We start from the raw sequence: 19,772 nt of genomic DNA, 5'->3' as shown, positions 1-19,772 counted from the left end.
TCTAACTTGTTACGCATTCGTGCTTAGACAACGTGACGTCAAAAAATAGTTTTACTTGCAAACTTGTCATTTTTAAGGGAAATACAAATCTGTCATCAGCAGAATAAAATATTAATTAGTGAAAAAAAGAAGGAAAAAAAGAGAATGAAAGAAGGCAAGATAATCCAAAAAAAAAAAAAGATTCTCGTGTGAAAAAAAAATCAATATTTCTGATTGGGATGTTTAGTACTTTCACTTGGACGTAAACTTTAAGCGTTTTAATGACGCTATTTTGACGTTACAAAACGGGCCCCAACTCTATGCGCGACGTCGTATGTATTCATAATCAGAACAGCTCAGAAAGATACACCGCAGATTCTTTAGTGTCCTGGTTTGAATCCACCTGTTGGAATACTTTTATCATTTCAAATTTTCACCTGTATAAACACGAATTTAATTTTTTGTACAGGCTTTTGCATTTTACTTCCATTTTCTTCATTAAATGTATGTTTGCTGTTGATATAAAAGACATTTATGGAAATGCAGATCATAAAATCTCTTTAACTAAACGCAATCAACCGGAACTATACCTCAGTGTAAGCCTTTGTTCGAGGACACGAATCATTCACTTTGTGTTACTCGATACTGAGCAAAAATTGCTGCGTTTGTCTTTCAAGAACATCACTGGGTAATAGTACTGTTGTGCCAGTGGGAGAAATACTGCCCTTTGCAGAGAGGATGCAGTTCATTCTTCGGGAAAATTGTGTACATTGGCGACATGTTATGTCAAAAATGCAGGAGGGAGGTTTACAGATTAAAAAAGAATGTGGTAAGGTCAGTTAAGGTTTTATGTCTCGTTGCCATTACCCAGGTATCAAGTAAGGACCCTCATGCAAAGGATGTATCTGTATATACCGAAGTAGGGTCATATGAACACGCATTTGACTACAACTAAAGCGACACATGATAAACAAGAAACTACACGCATGTGGCCTAAATTCAGCGACCGGAACGGAAATCGATAAGCTTTTTCTAAAGACTGAAACCAATATCGGCCCTATAGGTCAACACATTTATTTATCTAGAAGTGATCCTTTAGAGGCGGATATATGAATTTATGTATTTTCACTATATGATCAATAGATCTAGAGCTCCAATACACCAGAATCCTGACCCTGGGGCAATGAATTTCACAATTTTGGTTGAGGGCTCAAAGCTTTTTACAATCATGTCAACGTTTGATTGCTTGATGTCCAGGAGTAGGGATGAAAATTTTTAAATTTTAAATAAATTTTAAAGGTTTTAGCCCCACCCATCAATGCCCAAGGAGGGGGGGGTAATGAAATCCATTTTACCCCCTTTCCCCATAGATGTTATATGCCAAATCAGATGGATATTGTTTCAGCAGCTCCAGAGAAAAGGCTGAAAATAATCATTTGTTAATGCAGAATGGATAACGATAGACAAAAAAATCACCTGAGTGACTCAGGTGACCTAAAAATCCTTCACTGTACATGGATATGCTTTTCTATACTTTCTTTTCAAAGAATTAATTCTTATTAAGAAACCTTGTTCCTACTTTAGCCCATAGGCCTTAAATGAATTCGACTTTATCAAAATTATTTTAAAATTTGAAAAAATTGTAGCCACCATGCTGTTGTTTTTGATCAAAAAATTTTTTTAAAGTATTTTTTTTTTACCAAAATACCTCGATCCTTCCAAAGGAAGACAATTAAAATAGAAACATAGATTACAAAGCTCACACTGACAAATGTTATCTACAATTCAGGCAAAGGCTCTCACTAAACTAATGTTCAAGTACATGTGGTGTACATCTAATTGCAACGCATATGCAAGTTTTGTCTTGACAGGACGTACAGTTTACTAAGGAATTTAATGAACCTGCTCCCAAAATTAACTGTAAAATCAACTGAAAAGTGTTAGTCAGATCCAGCATTCAAAGCATATTTATCATTTATTAGTGTGCATCCCTAAATGCAATCATCAGTGCATCATTAACTTAGGAATGGGTCCTCTCTATCTTTTTGTTCAATTACATAGAAAAATTACTGCCAGTCTCCACAGATACATAAATAAAATTCACATATTTCAGCATATATCTTATAGGGCAAAATTTGACAAAAACAAACTTTTTATTAATTATTAAGAAATAAATGTTATTTCTCCCAGTAAGATTTATCTCCCTTACCAGAGGATTGATCATTAACAACATAAAATTTGTACAGCAATCGATTAAATCAACACATATGAATCAAATTTATGAAGTTTTCTGCTGTTCTTACAGTCCTTTTATAGTTCACATCTAAACTGCTGCACTAAATAAATCCTCCTAAAATGCTCCAGATTTGCAAGTCTGGTTGGTGTAATCTAGCTATGAACAATTAAAAACGTTTTGTTTTTTTTTTACTATCTTTTAATAAGTCATAAAATTCAGAAAGATGAATCCAGACAGACTTGGCATCCATAGATCTATACATACAGCATCCAAATCATGTATTTGACCAAGAACCCACTGGTGAATTAATGCAAGATTGGTTTTGATACCGTAACTTGTATTAAGACGAAAACATTCCCAAACATTAATTGTCCTTCATAGTCATTTAAAAAAAAAAGAACAGGTATGGAGCATTCAAGCACCTCAATATCTAAAGGTGCATATACTTACAAGCACAAGTTAAGCTTTCTTCTTGATGTGATAATTGGTTCAATTGACTCCCATTATTGGAAACTTGCATTTGGTCTTGTTTCTCATGCATGCATTGGGAAGATGGAGCCACTACAGCATATAATGTGTGCTCCAAGTCAGCTAGATCATTGCATGTATCAGACTGCATGCATTCCTAGATCTATGTAAAATATGTGCAAGTTCAGTTTTAAAGATATCATGCATAATGATATAAACAGCACTCAATCATTAGCTTTACACATCTAACACAATTATCATGTACTGGTATTATAATTTGAATTGCAACATCAACACATTAAGCTTTAATATTCTTGTAAACAAATTAATTCAACAATCAAAAATGTACATCAATAATATGCAAATTAAAAGAAAAAACAATGCAATAAAATTTTGGACAAATTCACAAAATTATCCCAAAGCTTCCCTTCCCCTTCCCAGGAAAACCTACATGCAGAAATCCCATCTTGGGTGCAAAATCTATTAAGGACTGTGTGTCCATAGTAAATGCAGGGGAAACAACACGATCAATGGACCCTCATTCTTACAAGCCTATAATGAAAATAAATTTACTTTTCGGCAACCCTCTAACAGAGTAAATATCCAAACCCCAAATATCAGCTGAACACAATACTCAATCCCCTTTGTCTTACCATGAATGACCCATTCAATGTTCATTTGTAATTTATTGCAACAAGAAAAGAAATTCACCTTGTGTTTTCCTCCAAATCTAATAGTGGATATAAAGAAGAAATTATATTGATGCCTCTTTCATACAGACTCAAACCTTTAGATAAGTGCAGATTTTGGCTTCTGTAGTATATAGGGATGTAGTGTGGATTCATCCTATCTATCCGACACTCTGCTTAAAAGTGGCTCAACGTGTCAAAAACATTCTCTATGCGTATTTTAAGCAAATTTTTACTTATTATGACAGAGTTGAACTGATTGACTAATCTAGTGTTTAAGGTCTGCAGCAAACAAAGTATGCAGTAGACTATATGTATGCATTGATAGATTCACCTTAAGTTCAGTATATATAATGCATTTGATGATGTGGAAAAACCCTCTGTCCTTAACTATAATTATGAAAACAAATAAGCTACAATAAGATACATATTTAGTTCAAGTTTGGTTAAGAAATCTTTTCTAAAAGAGCTGGGGAAATAGCATTTTATAGGACAGATTAAATTATCCCCCCTCCCCAATGTAGCCTAAGTATAAATAAATCAATTTAAATAATTGTTACAGAAGGAAAATAATGGCAAGAAAAAAATTACATTTCTTACTTCTTAGCTGAAAATGTTTTTAAGAAGTTGACACATACAACAGAATCAGATAGGCAATACATGTACAGTCAAACCTCGTTATCTCAAACTCAATGGGACCGAGAAAATACTTTGAGACAACCGAGGATTCGAGATATCCAGCGTAAAATACTTTAAGAATAAGTGGTTGGGACTTCTGAATCACTTTGACATATCCATGGTATTCAAGATATCAGTGTTCGTGATACCGAAGTTCAACTGTATATTAATGAAACATGAAAACTGTCTTTTAATTGAACATGTAACCAGATAAGAAATCACTCGGCACACCTCGGCCGATTCGTACCTCATCTAAGAAGGTGACGGAATCAGCCAAGGTTTGCCGAATGGATATGAAATATCAAAAAAGAAAATACACATAAAAAAAAAATCACCTTTTCCTACATTTAAAAATTTACAAATATTATGCATATAAAGACAATTCTAAAGGAAACAGTTTTACATACAGCATACACAATTAATATCAAAGGGATGGCAATCAGTTAAGATGAATTTAATTTTGGGGAATTCATGAGGACATGAACTAGGACACTTCACGCCTGAATATTTCATGAAGAGTGTTAGCGCTTCATGATAAATATGCAGGCGTGAATCATTGCAGTTCATGTATCTCATGAATTCCCAAAAATTAAATTCATATCTTATATTTACCTATCTTATAAAATATATAAAATTTTAAATTTCAACATGTTTAAATCACCAGGAAAAAATGTAATTTTGTTTTTAAATTTCCTTATTTTGTTTACTGCTATTTAATGATAGACTCGATCTAGCTTTCACAGTTAATCTAATTGGTGGCTTTCATTGACAAGGATATAAAAGTTTTGAAGGCTTGAGTTAATTATAATTACTTCAAGCAAATCTACGCTCGTCTGCATTACAAGATTAAAGAGGACGCCACCATATGCATCAAAATGATTTTTTTTTAAAAAATGACTGAATTTAAAATCGGTAAGGTGTAAAATATTTGAAATGGAATTAACATATCTGTGGGACAACAAATATGCAAAACAACCTAAGATTGAAATTTAACTCTGAAACAATTGAGCCATATATTTTAAAGGACATCCCGCAAAACAGCAAGCTATTGTGGATTGTTTGAGAAAAAATTATTTACATAAAGATATTAAATACTGTGAGTTTGTAATTAAGAATAAAGTTTATAAGCAGTGCATTTGTGTTTTATAAATACCGGTATACAAATGATAAGATTTATATAGAAATGGTAACGACGACCGTTGCATATACAAAATGTATTTCAGTTACCATTAAGTTTATATACCACAAAAAAGGATGTTCTGAGGTCTAAAGAAAAACCATCTGAGTAACCGGTTACTCGATCGCAAAAGTATGCGAGTAACCGGTTACTAAAAATCATCCGATTTGACAACACTAATTTTTACATATAAAATAACTATTAAGAAAAATTATAGCTATGGTTCTTCAGATTAATTGGTCAGTTAATTATCAGATTGTAATTAAGTTATTATTATTGTCAGGCATATTTTTAATCATGTGCAAATGATATTAAAATTAATTATCATTTTTGAATACTGAAAATATTAACTGCCTTCAACATGTATCTTAATAATACCAGTCTGTCATCTGTAACTGATTATTTTTGATTATTTTTGAAACAAAAAAAATTATTTTTCTTCTTTTCATATAGATGTAGTTCTGATGGTGACAGTTGAATTTATAACATCTGGTCTGACCAATTATTATTTTTTTGATATTTCAGGTATTTTTTTTAATGATTTTCTTTATTTCTTGCTTATTGAAATCAAAATCTAACCTTTTTCTGATTAAACATAACCTGAATATTTTGAATTAAAAAAAAAATACATGTATATGAATTGAGCTTAATATTTTATAAAATAAAAGCTATTTAATAAATACACAAAGTAATGTATATTGTGATATGATTAACTGATTTCTAAATTGGCCCTCATAAATGGGTTGCAGTTTAAATCAATTGGCATTTGCCATCCCTTAATTGAAATACATATTTGAAATTCAAAGAAATTTTTTTTAAAATAAGTCTCAGTTACAATTAATCTCAAAACATAACATATTTTTTCTATAAAAGATGCATAAAATGAACAAAGTACCTGAAATATTTAGAAAAATATACAAAAGAATATTATGCTAGCCCTTTCATATTATGCCTTGGAAAATAAAGTAACAGTGTCATATAATATAATTATTCAAAAATCAAAAAATTCAAACTGATGCAATATATATTCCTTCGTATATATAATATATATATGTATATATATATATATATACACAAACTCAAATCTCCCATTATAAGTAAATAAATTTAAAATTCCAAGATCAAACTTACATTAACAATACTGAGAAAGCAATTGTGAAAACCCTGATTACACTCTGTACTTTCAAACACACTGCAAACAAGATGGCACGGAAGATCAAATATAGTAAAATTGTCCTTTATATAACATCATGGTATACATTCATTTCCTATTATTTGAGATACTTATTTTTTGGGATATCATCATGGCCCCACAATTAGGTTTAAACCAATGCTTTATTTGGCAAGGTCATATATCCTAGAAATTACCCTTTCTCTATAATGTAAAAAAAAAGAACAGAACAGGGAAAGTATATAAGGTCACCAGTACATATTCTAAAATAAAGCTTAGATTAAGGTAATTGTGAGCTAATATACATTGATACTCCCACAACAATCACCATTAACTGACAAACATGTACAACATGCTCAGAACAAGAATGTCAACACCCTGAAGTGTAAATTATTATCAGAGAGGGAAATTTCATATCCCTCCCCATTCCTGTTCAAAATTAATCTCCTCATCCACTTTTAAGCTTAGCACCTCCCCCCCCCCCCTTCCAAAAGGAAGAAGAAATCAAATAATGTCTTTCAAGTTAAAGAGATATTCTTCAAGAATGAACATCCAAATGGGGCATATATTCCAATATACATATCTGAAGGTCACTGAAAATTTCAATGCATAAACTTTTCACCTCACTGGCATATTAGTTTCAAGTTCTTTTGCACACTCATAATTTCCATGAAGGAAAATCTAGATTTTCAACTTAAACCAGTTTAATTAATATTCTTTATAGGGCATGTATGTTCTCATCTTGGATATGAAATAAGTATCCTATCAGCACTAGAAGTGCATATAATATTTAAAATGCCATTACCCGAACAAACACAGAATAAGCATTTGCTATTTAATCAAACTGTTAGCCCCCCCCCACCCCCATAAGATTACCACCCCTTTCCCAATGACAACTAAATTGCCAAATATAATAAACTTGCGTAAATTAAAGTATTCAGCATTGAGAAAATTTATATAACCCCCTTCTAAATAAATTTCCTTACCAGCGCTAAGCAACCCCATAAAGGAAACAAGAAATCATGTCTGTAACTTCAAAATTAAATTAGATGTTTTAATGTTCAAATGGTGAATACTTTCAAGAAACATATCTGGAGGTCATCATGACCTACCCTTGGGCTGCAACACACATGGTCCCCCCAGATACATCAATTCATGTAAGCCCTGCAATATAAATGATATAGAAAGGAGGTAAGCCAATTCCAAAATTAGGCAAGTCATGGTGACCTACTTTTGGGGTGCATCAAGAAATGGGAGGCATAACTGAACCTACATCAGAAAGGCAATACATTTATGCTAGCTAAAAATTTTCAAGAACACTGTTAATACCAGAAAATAATATGCACACACCATTTTAGCATCCAAGAAAATTTCAGTGCATAAAAATGTCACCTCACTGTCACAAGTTTTAAGTTCTCTTAAACATGCACAAACAATTTCCATAGTGGAAAACTATTCATGTCAACAAACATAATACAGCACAAAGCCAGAGCAAACAAGAATATATAATCCCCCCACCCCCTCTTCATGGCAATATTAAGGAGGGAAGAAGTTTATATTTAGGATATAGCTGCAATGAATACAAATGATCATCTATTAGTCAGGGGAAATCATTGTAGTTTGTTTCATATTTAGCAGCTGACCTCAATAAAAGTTATTTACTTCTAAAGGGGACTAACAGAGTATCAAATATGATGTCTGTCAAAAGGGTTCTCAAGAAATTGAGTAATCAATATCTTCCTCTGTTCAGTTTGACATTTGACCCTGTGGCTTAATAAGCAAAAATAGTTATCTACTCCTTTAAGGGAACCAGTGTACCAAGTTTAATGACTGTCAAGTAAAGGGGTTCTAAAGATATTGAGTGGTCAATATTCTTATTTTTAATTTGACCCTTGACTTTCAATTTTGGACCTCAAACTCAATGGAGATCATGTATCTGATAAAGAAAACCAGTGTACTTAATTTGGTGGCTGTCAAGTGAAGGGTTCTCAAGATTATGATACCAAGTGGACAATATCTCCTTTTGTCCAGTTTCACCCTTGTCCTATGAGCTTGTGACTAATGATAAGCAATAGGGATAATCTATTCCTTTCAGGGAACCAGTGTACCAAGTTTGATGCCTGTTTAGAAGAGGTTTCTCAAGATACTAAGTATTCATTATTTCCACGTATCCAATTTGACACAACCTTTGAGCTTAAAAATCAACAGAAGTCATTTATTCCTCAAGAGGTACCAGTATATTAAGTTTGATGACTGTAAAGCAAATTAATGGTTCTCAAAGTAATGAATGAACAATATCTTCAAATATCTGTACTAGTTTGACTCTTGACCTTTAGCTTGTGATCTTAAATCAATAGGGATCATCTACTCTTCAGGGGGCACCAGTGTACCAAGTTTGATGACTATCGACAAAGGATTCTTAGATATTGAGGCTGACAACACTTGGTCTACAGACATACCAGCAGACCAACATACTGGCTGACATGTGCAAAGCTATATTCCCCCTTTTTCAAGGGAGACATAAAATTATCAATTGATGTAATAGATCAAAGCAAAACCCATTCAAGGCATACTTTCAACACAGTTTCAAAACAGTATGCATGGACCAGATGTGCTTATAAGAGCACTTGAAATGTTGCACTGGAATTGCAGGTATTAATTAGCTACAAATTGGCTGTTTTTTTCTGTACCAGTTAGCACAAGGATTACATAAAGTTTGAAATGCTATATCCACTAAATCACATAAACCATTTTCCTCCAATACAAGTATACACCCCCCCCCTTCCCCCCCGGAAATAAGGCAAGTCATTGTGACTTACTCTATAGGTACTACAAGCCCAAAATTTAAAGTTTAAACAGGGATCAGAATTAACTTATGTCAGAGAGGCAATTCATCTATGCTAACTAAAAATTTTCAAGAACACTGTTAAATCCACAAAATAATATGCACACACCGTTTTAGCATCCAATAAAATTTCAGCGCATAAAAATTTCACCTCTCTGTCATAAGTTTCAAAATTCTTTGCACACTCATAATTTCCATGGTGGAAACTGGATATAAGAAATCTGACGGAAATGCTAGCTTTGTTTACAAAGACCAAAAATACTGCACAAAGCCAGAGCAAATGAAAACTACTTATGTCTTAATGGAAATACTTAACCCAGTCAGGGCATAAATTTTTCACAGATTTGCAAATAAGTGTGCATAAAACACAAGATGTTCATGATGACAGTAAATATGCATGAACACAAGATCTTCAAAAAGGACAAGTTTTTCACCTGCAGGCACACTGTAATCGGGGCTATGAAATGAGTATTGTAGCAGCATAAGAAGTACATGAAGTTTAAAATGCTGTTATCTGAATAAAGACACAAACATTTTAAGTAAACCATAAGCCTTCTATGGATTCCCTCCCCTTTCCAAATGACAGTTGAAGTGCCAACTATAAATCAAAAAATTTACATTTAAATGTCTGCAAGAGAAAATTTATACAACCCCTTCGAAAGTAATCTCCTTATAATTATCAGCCCTGAGCAACCCCAAAAATGTTACAATAATGTCTGTGACTTTAAAATAAATTTAGATGTTCTGATAGAATCCAGTATTCAATTGCTGCATACTTCCAGAAACAAATCTAGAGGTCATCACAACGTACTATTGGGCTAAAGCACACATGGTCCCTCAAGATGCATCGAGTTTCACAATATATACAGGAGGTGAGCCAATTCTAAAATGAGGCAAGTCATGGTGACCTACTTTTGGGGTGCGTCAAGCAATTGATATAAACTGGAAGCATAACTGAACCTATGTCAGAAAGGCAATACATTTACACTAGCTAAAAATTTTCAAGAACACTGTTGATTCCAGAAAATAGTATGCACACACCGTTTGAGCATCCAAGAAAATTTCAGCGCATGAACATGTCACCTCACTGGCATAAGTTTTAAGTTCTCTTAAACATGCACACACTATTTCCATAATGGAAACTGTTCATATCAACAAACACCCTACTACAGCACAAAGCCAAGGCAAACAGGAAATGTATGAGGAAAACATATGCCCACCCTTCTGGCAATATTAAAAAGGGGAACAAGTTTATATCTAGAATGACTGGAGTGAATACAATATTTATCATCTTCTAGTTAGGGACAAGCAAACAATTTTCTTATCTTTATCAGACCTCAATATCAATTTAGATAGATACATTCTCATCAGGGATACAAAATGAAAGGTATTTGTACCAGCTTTAGAACTGCATGAATTTTGAAATGCTATACCAATAAATCCAAAAATTACTTTTATTGGACCCTTACCCTCCCCCTTGTATACCCCACCCTCCCTTGGAAATTAGGCGAGTCACTGTGACTTACTCTATGGGTACACCCCCTCCCCCAATTTAAAGTTGATAACATATGTCAGCTAAAATTTTTCAAGAACAAAATTAAATCCACAAAATTATAGGCACACACCCTTTCAGCATCCAAGAAAATTTCAGTGCATAAACATGTCACTAACAGGCATTATAAGTTTCAATTTCTTTTGCATACTCATAATTTCCATGGTGGAAACTGGGAATTAGGAAGAAGGAAGAAATAAGATGTCAATATGACACAATTAAATTCCGGAGAGATGTTCTACTAGAAGTAATACCCAATCAGGGCACAGTTTTGACATGGATTTGAAACAGTATGCATGTAAGCACCCATTGTGCTCATCAACAACAAGCATGAACACTTTAGATGTTCAAATGGGACCTGAGTATCTATACTAGGCACATTCATCATACATATGAAATATTCATACCAGTATCAAAAGTGCATGCAAAGATTATAATTGTAATTCTTTCAACTTAATCAAACTCCTAGACCCCCCCCCCCCCCACCTCAATAGAACCCGCCAAAAACAAGTGAATTTGCATTGAATTGCAGCAAATGCTGCATATTTTCATATACAAATCTAGAGATCATCACTACCTACTACTGGTCTGAAACACACATGTCCATCTAGATGCATCGCGTCACATAATACAAACAGGAGGTAAGCCAATTCCAAAATGAGGCAAGTCATGGTGATCTACTTTTGGGGTGCTGAACCCATGTCAGAAAGGCAATACATTCATGCTAGCTAAAAATTTTCAAGAACACTGTTGATTCCAGAAAATAGTATGCACACACCGTTTTAGCATCCAAGAAAATTTCAGCGCATAAACATGTCACCTCACTGGCATAAGTTTTAAGTTCTCTTAAACATCATGCATACACTATTTCCATGGTGGAAACTGTTCATGGCAACAAACACCCTAATACAGCACAAAGCCAGAGCAAACAAGAACTATTTGAGAAAATATATGCCTACCCCCCCCCCCCCTTTCTAGCAATATTAAAAAGGGGAGCAAGTTTATATATAGAATGACTGGAGTGAATACAATATTGATCATCTTCTAGTTAGGGACAAATAAACAATTTTCTTATCTTTTATCAGACCTCAATATCAATATATATCAGATACATTCTCATCAGGGATACAAAATGGAAGGTATTTGTACCAGCATTAGAATTGCACGAATTTTAAAATACATGCTATAACCAATTAGTCCAAAAAATACTATTATTGAACCCTTATCCTCCCCCTGTACTTGGAAGTTAGGTGAGTCACTGTGACCTACTCTATGGGTACACCCCCTCCCCCAATTTAAAGTTCATAACATATGTCAGCTACATTTTTAAGAACAAAATTAAATCCACAAAATTATAGGCACACACCCTTTCAGCATCCAAGAAAATTTCGTGCATAAACAAGTCACCTAAGTTTCAAGTTCTTTTGCATATATACTCGTAATTTCCATGGTGGAAACTGGAAATAAGAATTAAGATGTGAATGCTCTGTTTTTCAAAACCAGAATATGGCACAAAGCCCAAAGAGATGTTCTAATAGTAGTAACACCCAAACAGGGCACAGTTTTGACAAGTATTTGAAACTGTATGCATGTAAGCACCCATTGTGCTCGTCAACAACAAGTATGAACACTTTAGATGTTCAAATGGGACCAGTATCTACACTAGGCACATTCATCATACATATGAAATATTTGTACCAGCACCAAAATAGTGCATGCAAGATTATAACTGCAATTCCTTCAACTTGATCAAACTCCTAGACCCCCCCCCCCCCCCCCCCCCCAAACATCCCAATAGAACCAAAACAAGTGAATTTGCATTGAATTGCAGCACAACAAATGCGCACATTGAAAATTTGATAATGTATAGATATACGTAACTTTTCAATGAAACAAGATTAAAAATACATAGAATATGAACAGTGCATGTGAGAAAGGGCTAACAGACAACTATTAGGTTCGAAAAAAGACAAAAATAGAATATACAATGACCCTTGAAAAATAAATATATCTAGTATAAACATTCAATATAAATGAAGATTAACAATGTCATGTCCTTTCTTGTAAGTCTTTAACCATATCCTTCCTTGTGATATCCTCTATTGAGTCAATGAAGTCTGAGTCAGACAATCCACTTTTCCTCCCTCCACTACAAAAGATCCATGCAATCATAATAACTGTCACCTTAAACAAGAAAATTGAGTTTGGAAACACTGATGCTTCTGTATTACAGCTCATGGTCAAAGTTCAAGTTTATAAAAAGTAGGTCAAAATAACCCTAACAAAAGCCATTATGACCAAGGTAAGCTTTTTTTTGGCAAAGATAAACAGAAAAACAAACCAAAAACTATATTTACATGTTCCCCGAATCTCATATTAAGGGGTCATAAAAACCTTAACTTTTGTTTCATGATCAAATTGTTTTTTGGTAATTAAAGTCAGACCACACATTCCTCGAATATCTATTTATGCATTCCTTTGTAATATACTAAAAATATTTATAATTATCATTACATTTTGATTTCTAAACTATTTTCAAAATGTCTGAAAAATAATCAGACCAAAAACAGTGATATCAGCTGTTCAAGTGATCTCTTGTATAGGATTATATAGGAAATACCATCCTCCGGAATCTTGCACAAATGCCAGGTAATGTACTCCAATTTTTTGTGAGGGAACTTCTTAAAGTAGCAATTTTTCAATCACCAAAAATTGGGAAAAGTTATATTTTAGGAACGTGTCGTCTGACCTTTCGAAATTTCTGCCCCATTCCCACAAATGCACATTAAATATTTACTTCCCATAAATTTGAAGTAAAGTAAATAATGCAAAATAAACAAATTCAAACTAAACTGCGTTCAATGGCAGTTAATTCGAAGTAAACTAATATGCATTGAAATTTTATTTCTACAGTAAGGCTATTATGATGTCATTTGCAAATCATGTCACCTTATGCAAAGCAGATAATATATTTGACATAATATATCAAATTGTATGTACACATCTTCAGTCATTTTCTTTTGTTTTTCACCCAAAAATAGCATATTAAGTACTTATATCTGACCACCAACATAAGGCATGTGACTTTAATTTAATTACTATTACACATGGCTCAAAATTTAATTCAACCTAACTTTAAGCGTTCATAACGAGTTAATGCAAAGTAATTTGATGTGCAGAAATGAGTTCTAATTAAACTAATTTGCATTAAATTTTTGCATTAAATTTTCTGTGTGAACACAGTTTAAATTTAATTTGCAGTAATTTATGTTTTTATTAATTAAACTCTCTTTGTGAACAGGGTATTAGTTAGCAAATACATGTTTAATTTAATGGCAGTCTTTTACCTGTGTTGCAGTGAATCCTTCATGTTCATAATTTTGGTGTTCTATATCTGCATGTGCTTACACAAACTGTGCCACATCTGAAAGAGATTATAAAATGCTCACTGCATGCAAGACTATTACCAGTTACTTACAAGGAATGTTATGAGTATTATCATAGATTTTATCAAGAACAAGAGGCTTAAAGGCCTTAATGGTCACCCACTTACAACCCTTAGCAGAGATTTTCAAATAATTAATGCATTTTTATTTTACTACATTTAACTCTCAATATCTCGAAGTCCATGGGGACATAGGAGATATTCAAGAAATCAAGAGTTCGAGTTTTCAAGAGTCTGGAATTTTCCAGGTTGGTTGACAGGTTTCAAAATTAGTCTTACGAGATATATTGAATTTTATTCATTTCAAGCGTTAATCTTATGCATATGATTTTAATAAGAAAACGATACTCTGTATTTATGTTGAGAATATTTTTGAAACTAAATAAACCAAAAATTGTATATCGTCCTAATATTTATTTATGCTATGTGAGACGAACATCAAACAATGCATTTGTTACATTAAAATGACATTTTTTAGAGTTGTGGCATAGACTTTTTACATATTTTTACCTCACAAAATTACACAAAATTCCTTGCTTATATTTAGGAATCTACAAAATTGTCTGTATTTTACTTTCAATGAAAGTCAAAAGAAGGTTAACATTGGACCCACTTTATTTTATAGGACCAAAAAATAAAACATGAATTGTGTGTACATGAAGAAAAGTGCAAAGTTAAAAATACTGGGCACCTTTATTACCCCCAAAAACAACAGAGACTATTGAGTTTATGTTTTATTTATGTAGTCTAGGGTTTTCCCTTTGTTTCAAAAGGGAAATTAAAGATCAATTGCGACAGTTTATGACAAATCTCTGTGAACCTTACAACAATTAAATTTTGAATTTTTTTTTTTCAAAGCAGCATTTTTATCAATTGAAGCAGTCAATTTGGCCAGTAGCCAGTTCAACAGGAAAAAACTGCTAATCTATTATACTCAAATTAATATTACCATACCATGTGTGATTAAATTCAGATGATTAGGGAAACTCCTCTTCATTGCTGGATTGAGGTATGCAGCTCCACTTTCACCTTTTATAAAGACAGAAATAACTAAGGGTAAAAAAAATCAAGTGGAAAGGGTTTAATATAAATTGAGAGAGAGAGAGAGAGAGAGAGAGAGAGAGAGCAAGCATTTAGTACTGTATTTTACCTTCAAGTGTAGGGGTGGCCGCAGTAAAGCCTCTGGCTGGGACTCTTGTCTAACAGGTTCCTCTTAAACTGGGGAGCTTGTGTCTTATCCTTACTTCTAACTTAGACCACAGTTAATTCTTACTATTGGAACTCTGGTTGAAGAATTACCATCTTCTTTTTAACAAGGCCGGTCTGATTTTCTGCCTATTAACATAGAATGTTGAGAGGTTAACAAAAGTACACAGACTTCAGCAAATACGAGATGAGAAAATTCTTTGAGTGTCAGAGTACAATTTGTGTCCTAATTACCCTCAGTTTAGACTAAGTTGCAGGCAATCAGTAGTCTTAAAAGTTCCACTAACATGAGGATCTGCTCCTAAACATGGGATGGAGGCTTGCAAAATCATCTGCCTGTGAATGAGGAATTTGAACATATCAATTTAAAAAAAAAAGACAAAGACTTCATCACACAACAAGGAATAAAGTGATCTTTTAAAGTGAATATTGTAGACCTTGGATCTTACCCTTCCTTTTAGTTTGGGCCTGGGATGATCAGCAGCCTTTAAACTCTTCTTCTAACATGAGAAACTGTTTTTGGACACTGTGAGGGTGGCAGTTTGCAGAATCCTCTGCCTGTTAACAGAGAATGTAAAGATGTTATTTCTTATCAGTACAAAGACTTCAATCAATGAAAAAGTGGCATAAATTGATAGAGTGCAAGGAGTGGATCTGTTATCTTACTTTTACTAACAGGGTTTGGCCACAATCAGTCCCTGGTCTTGGTACTCTTGCTGGCAGGGACTGCATTCTTCCCAAGTATAGAGAAATGTCTGTTTTGATTCAGTAAGATAAAGATAAGATATAAAAAGAGGTCCCAAACTAAATCAAGAGTGAAAGAGCACAATGACTTGGGCCAGTAAAAATAGATAATTTATATCTTACTCTGTCTCCCATGGCTGTCTACAGTTGATCCCTCTCTCTGGACTCCTACAGTTGATCCCTGCTCTCTGGACTCCTACAGTTGATCCCTGCTCTCTGGACTCTTACAGTTGATCCCTGCTCTCTGGACTCCTTCAGTTGATCCCTCTCTCTGGACTCCTACAGTTGATCCCTCTCTCTGGACTCCTACAGTTGATCCCTGCTCCCTGGACTCCTTCAGTTGATCCCTGCTCTCTTGATTCCTCTTGATAAGTGATTGAGTTCTTCTCCACAGCTGAATTGAGGCTTGCTTAGTCTTCATTCTGTCAATATAAAGGGTCAAGAGGTCAAACAACTGCCCTTATTGATTCAATCAAAAATATACAATAATCAAATTGCATAACAAATGCAGCTTACTTCTTACCAATTTAGCCAATGATGGTCTCTATTGGCAAATTGGACATTCTGTATCCATGGTAACTGTATCCAGGTAATCTCTTCTTCCTTGTTTTGTCGGCCATCTTCTTTCCATCTTTCCTCTGCAAAAGATGGAAGCTGACACAAAGTTAGTACAGTTTCAAAACAACTGAAAGAAAATGACAGGAGAAGACTAATCAAAATAAATTAAAGTATGAGACAACGACACAATAGGAATCAAATTATAAAGGGAAAGTGTAAAGAGATTTGTAATGAAGATAGTGAAGGTGGAGTATAGAAGACAGAAATATCAGCATAATAAACACAACATCTAGCTTACCTCATGTAACATTTTAAAAACTTAACCGTTACAAACTCTCTAAAAGCTTTATGTTTTGCTGCTTCTTATAGCCCTACAGCACTACAGCCTGTTGATTGAAAGATAGAGGTCAAAGTTGGATCAGTCTAGATTAAATAAAAAAAAATCAAAACTAAAGCATGTGAAAAGATTTGACTCTTACCGCATCTTCAAAGGTTTGCATAAACTAATCCAGAAGACTCTGTTGCTCTTCATTCTTTCAATTAAGTAGGTCCAGGCTTTCACAATTTCCTGTTAAGGAAATAATTTTTCCATTTAAGTAACTAAAACAACTTAAAACTAACAATTTGCTCATATAAGATATACCTTTATGCTTATCTTCATACAAGGTGTTTAGGTGTACATACCCTTCAAAATTAAACAGCTAAATTTTAACACCTAGAAAAGTACGAGGGTTGTCCCAAAATTCCATAGACAAGCGTGGTTTTGCAGGAACCCTACAAACCCTACATTAATGAAACTTTGTACATATATAAAACTAACAATAGCATACACATTTCTGGACTAAAATTCAGCAGTTACACATTTGAACCCTATTTAAATACAAAATTTCAGTGTCTGGTGTAAGAAGATGGAGCAGTACCCATAAATTGCAATTAAAAATAGATTTGCTATATAAAAATTTATGTGTTCAATACTCAGTACTTTGAAAATAGAAATATTAACTACCTTTCCTCAAATTTTGCGGCATATGTCTTGAATAATATGAATTTTATAATGTTTTTTTTTATGCCCGGGTTTGAAATCCGACTCGTCGAAAAATGGTGGTTGCATTGACAAAGGCAGCACACTGGACTGTAATCAAATGTTCTAACTTGGATTCACTCCTCAGAAACATAGCTGTTATGTCTGGTACGCATGGAAATGTATTCCTGTCCTTATTATACTAAAATTTTCTAATCCGAAGTATGTGTTTCCAAGCAATCAAGTTAAATCTTCATAATTTACCAACCAATAATATACTTCATCCACCAAGAAAATTGTACAGATACGTTCATTTTTGTAAAAGATATAGACTCTGTCTACAGAATTTTGGGACAACTCTCATAAAAGGACTCATATTTATTGAGTTATGCTTCAAGATTTATAACGTATGAGAATAAAAATTATTAACTTGCTAAGAGATTGAAGATTGAAAATTTTCAATGGAACATATAAAAATATTCATGTTAAATTTGCTCATGTACTTAAAAAAAAAAATCACAAAATACCATAATTTGGAATATTTATGAAAATTTAAATTGTTTTCATGCAAATATCTAGGATTAACAAAAATGTACATTTTTCAAATGGTTAATCACATAGATTCTGTATAACAGTCTTGTGAACAAGTACACCTCCATTTTAGTGTCATGAAATTTAACAATCTAATTAAAATTAGATGTTCCGAATCCGCTACCGCTTCTCAAACATCTAACAACATCCCATTAGGGGTCATGTCAGAGCGACCTTTCGATTATGAATAAACATAAAAATTTTGGCCAATCAGATTCAACCTTCTGTATACGATTCTAAAATGAGTTCGACGGCTACATCTTAACATTATTGATGCTCAGTAGACTGTCTTATGTTGAATTAAAGTAATTTTGGTATAAATTGAATGTATAGTCCGCCAATCTGGCATTCTTACCTAAATAATGCAAACGAAAATGCACAAACTACATGTACACGTCTATATATCCCGCACGTCACATTCATATTTAGCACGGTCTTTACCATGCATATTTTGTTTACTATGAAACCCCTCGGGCATTTAGGTTTGGCAGTAAAAAAAAAAGAAACGCACCCGAACTATAAGCCAAGATTTCAGAGACGGCAATTTCATTGGATAATCAAAAGGTCGCTCTGACGTGACCCCTAATGGGATGTTGTTAGATGTTTGAGAAGCGCTAGCGGATTCAGAACATCTAATTTTAATTAGATTGGAAATTTAAAAGTAATTCTTTTAAAACTTTGAAAATAGTAAAATGAAAAGAAAAGCAGGTACTTTCTTAAAATCAAGAAAAATATAACAAACACAACTAAAAAAAACACCTGAAATTATGGTCCAAACAGGCATCTAGCAACGTTGGAGGGTATAAACTGGCCCCCTCATTTTTTGCTCAGATTTTTTAATTGAGCATGCTTGTTTTAAATTTTTTCATAGTACTGCTTGCAGTAGTAATGCTGTCAAGGAAGACAGTTTGTACCTTATTCTTACTTATATGGTTGTGGACAGTTGATCTATATTCTACACTCTTTCTGACAAATGATGGAGCTGTTATCTACAGAGGGATTGATGCCTGCAAAACCTTGCATTCTTCATAATCCTAGTCATGGGGAATGGCTGTCCATGTTCCTGTAAGACAGACCCTGGACATTAAGATCAAAATAGTTCTTAATCTACATCAAGTTTGAAGATACATATAAAAAAGTCAGGATAAGTGCAAGAAATTTTGCATCTTACCCTTTTTTCCATGGTTGTTCACAGTTTATCCCTGTATTTGGACTCTATTTGATGAGTGACTAAGTCATTCTCCAAAGGGATTGAAGTCTGTGTAACTTTTCTCCTATTAACATAGAAAAAAAAGAGGTAAAACAAGTGCTCTACTTGGTTCAAACAAAAAATTTAAAACAAAAAATCCAAAAGATCAATCTCTTACTAATTAGGCTTATGTTGGCCTGTTAATTGGTATCATGGTACCCTG

Source organism: Saccostrea echinata, unplaced genomic scaffold, assembly GCF_033153115.1.
Source record: "Saccostrea echinata isolate AGI-Se365-2 ecotype Australia unplaced genomic scaffold, CSIRO_AGI_Sech_v1 ptg000009l, whole genome shotgun sequence".
Classification (NCBI taxonomy): domain Eukaryota; kingdom Metazoa; phylum Mollusca; class Bivalvia; order Ostreida; family Ostreidae; genus Saccostrea; species Saccostrea echinata.
Note: the sequence above shows the minus strand (reverse complement) of the source record.